At 41.9% G+C, this 5,709-nt stretch overlaps 1 protein-coding gene across 1 annotated transcript in view; it reads left to right on the top strand.

The window, feature by feature from the left end:
- Positions 1-3,824: 3,824 nt before the first annotated feature.
- The window catches only part of LOC136699661 (histone deacetylase 9-B), a 51,155-nt gene continuing 49,270 nt past the window's right edge, over positions 3,825-5,709 (top strand). Inside the window, exon 1 of the mRNA XM_066674560.1 lies at positions 3,825-3,896. The gene's annotated coding sequence lies outside the window, so the exon portion shown is untranslated. The remainder of the gene's footprint in view (positions 3,897-5,709) is intronic.

The following is a 5,709-nucleotide window of genomic DNA, read 5'->3' as shown; positions in this document are numbered from 1 at the left end:
ATATTGCGAGGTTTACGTCTGGAAAAGCCCCACCCACCGCCTGCGGACGTCGAGCTCCGATTGGTGGAGACACTATAGCTTGCATAATTACGGGCGTGGCCTGGAGATACTCAAAACCTGATCCAAATCAAAACATGACAACGTAAAGGGGCGGGGGCGGGGATGGCGTGGGGTCGGGGGCGCCATTGGAGCAGTGGAGCGGTGGAACAGTGTTCTCCGGAGAAAATCCTCATGGGATCGATCCAATATCTAGTGCAAAACCTTCACTGAAGAGTTGAGGCTTTATCTGGAGGCGAGAGGAGCAAAATCTAACTAACAAAACTTAATTTCAGAAGAAATTTATGACAGTGCCCACAAACCTTTGCCAATACAGTGTAACTTAACCCCGCTGTCAAACCTCTACATTAAGAGAAGAGCTATGGGACATGTTATGTCAGTCACCCCAAAAAAAAATCATATCAAATGAAATGACTGGATCATTTACTTGCTTGCTCTCTAATTAAAAACATGTATCTCCATTTCTGTCTGTCTTTACAATATCATCTGAACACAGCAGCTCTCCTTCACATTGTGCAAAAATGTTATGAAAAATGAACAAATAGAAACACTCCAAAAGTATATCCACTGAAAGTTAAGAAGAGATATTTCATCAGTATTTGGAAAATATAAATGCTGCCAGAAAGTGTAAGATACTTGTCCAAAAGGGGTTAGACTGTCACCCAGCCACTCAAAAATGCAAGTTAACACTTGTGCTGTAATTCCTGAATTAACGAACAAGAAAACAGCATAAACCCATATCTGAAAACGCCAAGAAGGCCCCTATTTAAAGCCTTTCTACTGCCACCCTCTGTTTATTGCAGAATAAGGGTCTAATTCTGAGACAGATACCTGATTGAGATTGAGCAGAGCCCCAATCGGGTCACACTGTAGACAGGGATGAAGGTAAACATAATCCCAGCTTCCATCTGAGGCTCTGTACGAGGTCATGGCGACCAGGTTTCCCATCGCAAACTCACATGCAGGCCCAGAGTATCAGTCTCAGCCTCTGCTCATGTGTCCACGTAAGCGCCTCTTTTAAGACATAGACATAACACTTAATGCTTTCAGAAAACAAAGCATCACCACAACACACACACACATACAAGTGAAACACCTAGAGATTCCGGTTTAACTGGGACACTGCCTTGCACATGACATTCACTATCACAAGTTAAAGCAGACTTTGAACTCTCTGCTGCTTTATAGCCACAAACAGCAACAAAAGCATTGCAATAAATATGGACCAAATGCAACTTCCTATAAGCAATCAGGTTTATATGCCAGATTATTAAGAATATTAAGAATTTATTATTAATATTATTAAATATTATTATTATTATATATTTATTATTAATATTAAGAATTTAGAATATATACCATATTAATAAAATTGAAAGCCATCGATTTTCCAAAATTTCTTCATAATTAAACTTTTAAAGTCTAAGGTTAGGCACTGAGTGTTGGTGATGTCTTTTATCCTTTCCTTAGGATTTATGCAGAATTGGAATCCTTTATTGAGGTGGTGATAGTAACCAGACGTCTGAGTTTAATGCCTATGAACATATTTATATTTATAGTAATTACTTGTGATTAGATACACACTTCATAATAGTTATTTACTCCACATATTTGTATAAACATTCATCATTCATCACTTTTCAAAGTTCAAGGTGGCTGTGAGTCCGGAGCCTACTCGGAATCACTGGGCACAAGGAAGTAACACACCCTGGAAGGGGCGCCAGTCCTTCACAGGGCAACACACACTCACACATTCACGCACACACTCACACCTACGGACACTTTTGCATCACCAATCCACTTACCATTACCGGTGGGAGGAGCCCAGAGCACCCGGAGGAAACCCATGCAGACACAGGGAGAACACACCACACGTCTCGCAGACAGTCAACCGGAGGAAACCCACATGGACACAGGGAGAACACACCACACACCTCACAGACAGTCACCCGGAGGAAACCCACCCGGACACAGGGAGAACACACCACACTCCTCACAGACAGTCACCCGGAGGTAACCCACGCGGACACAGGGAGAACACACCACACTCCTCACAGACAGTCACCCGGAGGTAACCCACGCGGACACAGGGAGAACACACCACACTCCTCACAGACAGTCACCCGGAGGTAACCCACGCGGACACAGGGAGAACACACCACACTCCTCACAGACAGTCACCCGGAGGTAACCCACGCGGACACAGGGAGAACACACCACACTCCTCACAGACAGTCACCCGGAGGTAACCCACGCAGACACAGGGTACACTAGACACAGGACACTCCAAACTCCTCACAGACAGACACCTGGAGGAAACCCACGCGGACACAGGGAGAACACTCCACACTCCTCACGGACAGTCACCCGGAGGAAACCCACGCGGATACAGGGAGAACATTCCACACTCCTCACGGACAGTCATCCGGAGCGGGACTCGAACCCACAACCTCCAGGACCCTGGAGCTGTGACTGCGACACTACCTGCTTGTATATACTATATATATTTATTAATACCCCTTATATTTAATATTTATTACTAGTGTATATATAGATTATATATTCACAATCCTTTGTCACATATGATACTACAGCACAGTGGTACTTTTTCTAGATACTAACTGCATTTTGTTGCCTCTGTACTTGTACTAATCCATGACAGTAAAACTGAATCTATCTAGCTATCACTCTACAGTAGAATTGCAAGAATTTTGGTAAATGAGTGGGACTCCCCTTTAACATCTCAGACAGGGTCCAAAGCAAGGGTTTTATTAATGGTGATTAATTAAGAGCCTGTCTGTTTTCAAAGATGGTTAATCTGCATATTCAAATGTACAACCACAGCAATGCACAATTAACCACAATTAATGGAATTAATTATTAACGGGGCAATTTTTTATCCCTGTTCCTAAACACTTCACCTGGCGTCTGATGTTGTGAGCGAGTGGACAGTGGTCAGTGCTTGTCCAGAGTTGTGTAAACACTGCTGTTCTGAATCTGCCCCATTGTGGCGCTGCGCTGCTATTTTTAGAAACGCGTTTATGTCTCCACTGGTTATTTTTTTTTCTTTCCCCACCTCTTTTCAGACAGACCCCGCCTCCTGCGCTACGATTGGTTAAAAACCACCAGTCTTTTGAGCTAGGGATGATTTAAATATATATCTAATATAGGACTAGAGGTAGACATATAGACGTGGTGGTGGTGTGTTAGTGTGTGTTGTGCTGGTGCGAGTGGATCAGACACAGCAGTTGCTGCTGGAGATTTGAACCCTGTGCCCACTCACTGTCCACTCCTCCCTCGTTGGTCCACTTTCGTAGATGTAAAGTCAGAGACAGTAGCTCATCTGTCGCTGCACAGTTTGTGTTGGTCGTTCTTCATCACTGGACACTGCCCATAGTGTGTTCACAGTCCAGCAGTAACTCCAGCAGGGTGTTTTATAAATATCAACAAAATCCTATTTATTTATTAATGCAGTTTGTTGTAAAAGTTTTATATGTGACTGCAATGATTGTATATGTCTTTAAATGTTAATAAAAAAAACCCCGCTATATTACATAAAAAAAAACATTTATTATGTATTATAGACAAGGCAGGACGCCGTTGGCCAATGAGCGGTTTTAGGGGGCGGGGCTTAGTGGAAAACGGGTGGGATGAGAAGAACTCCGTCACCAGTGAATGTGGAGATGTGTGTGAGAGAGAGAGAGAGAGAGAGAGAGAGAGAGAGAGAGAGAGAGAGAGAGAGAGAGAGTTTGGGCTCCATCACACGTGGATTAACGACCCATATTCAATCAGCACTCCGCGCGGTGAAGTAACTCCTCTGATCCGGGTCCTGGAGCGAGGTAAGCGGCGTCAATTCGCCTTTAACCCGAGCATCCCCATCACAACCGACTTCACTGGGCTTTTTAAAAGCGGTTTTAACTAGAGATCTGCATATGTGTTATCACCTGTAATGAGTTTAACTGTGAATGAGGCTCTCACAGATGTTTTAAACATGTACATTGTAAAAGAACGTATTATATGTCCAGGTTATTTTGTGTTTTATTTTGGGAAATAAAACAGAAAGTCTGAGGAGCAGGTTAATGGCAGCGGTGCCTATATTTACAGAGCATCGCTTCCGTGTAGTTTCTCCAGGGGAAACATCACCGCGCTATAAATAGAACCGATACCATCTAACCACCCTTAACACACACACACACACTCGAGTTTGTTTTCATACCTTATTGGGGTTTCATATATCTTCATTCATTACAGATTACATAGACCTTCATTCATTTTGTGGACACGTAGCTTTGTAACTGTAAGTACTGCTAGCTTCCTCTTAAACATAAACCGTAGCCTTACACTAAACTTAGACTGAGCTTAACGCGTACCTTAGATGTCAAATGTAGGGATGTACGTTGTGGGGACCTGCTTGGGATTCCCACAAAGGAATTATGAAGTCCCTACTATGTGAGTTTTTGTTGTTGTTTTTTTTTGTTAGACTACATATTTTAGTTTTTTACAACGTGAGTGAAATCTGGAATAGACAGACTGACACACACACACACACACACACACACACACACACAGAAATCTTATGAAGCAATTGCCAAAGTATATGCTCTCATTGCCTCAACCAATTTATTTATTTATTTATTTTGCTGTGTTCAAATATCCACAACCAACAACAATTTAACAATTTATTTAATTTTGAATATAATCTCAGGAAAATAAAATCTTGTATCTCATTTTTTGACATTTGAAATGACCTGCTTCTCTTTATTTATGTATAATATTGTGTATTATATTTGTATGTATGTATATTGCTCAGTGGTGCCTGCCTTGTTCATCAGCCTTCTTCTGGAAATATAGAAATATGCATGTGCTAAATCACACATAAAGGCTATTATTAGTAAGCGTATAATTAGTGCAACTCGCAAATAGCATCCACTTCCATCAGCTTATGTAAATGCAAAGTAGGCATAAATGAGAGCATGTTGCATCTCCATGGTTACTGCAGTGTGGATCAACAGGTGCAAATTCTCCTCTTTAACATTGTGCAAATACAGCCTCGAGGCCGACGCTCTGTTATTTAATCTCCCAACAATTGTTCTATGGTTGTTTTTCATGAGATGTTTCTGAGTGAGAGAAAACCGTACAATTCTTAGCAGACCACCATCTGATGAACCTTCCTTTCTTCAGCTCTGAATATATCCACGGCTTTTTCTGTCCATCCTTCAGCGCTGAGAAGAACAAGTAAGCACTATTTTTCTTAAAGGAGGCAGAGCCGTTACTGATGAAGAGTAAATAGACACAACAGAAGCACATTTGAAGCTGCTGGTGCTCCCAGAGCCTCAGTATCACAGATTGTGTTTAAGCAGCAGGGTATACTTTGCAGGTGTGGCTCCAGATTTCATGGAATAAATCAAAGCACTGTAAAGGTGGAAAATCTCATATCTATTTATTGTGTAATTGTCTGTCAATATTTTTCGTTTCCATTTCATTTTAATTTACAATCTGCTCTAGCGTCATTGAAAAAGAATGACCGGTCCTAAATGTCTTCCTTAAATGGAAATAAATGAAAGGCGGTCTGTGAGTTTTGCACAGTACTGTATGTACTTCAGATTGCACAATACATTACATTGTGCTGTCACTGTGGAAGAGCAGGTTGGG

The sequence above is a fragment of the Hoplias malabaricus genome, chromosome 6 (genome assembly GCF_029633855.1).
Source record: "Hoplias malabaricus isolate fHopMal1 chromosome 6, fHopMal1.hap1, whole genome shotgun sequence".
Taxonomy (NCBI): Eukaryota; Metazoa; Chordata; class Actinopteri; order Characiformes; family Erythrinidae; genus Hoplias; species Hoplias malabaricus.
This window is presented reverse-complemented; position numbering and strand designations above follow the sequence as displayed.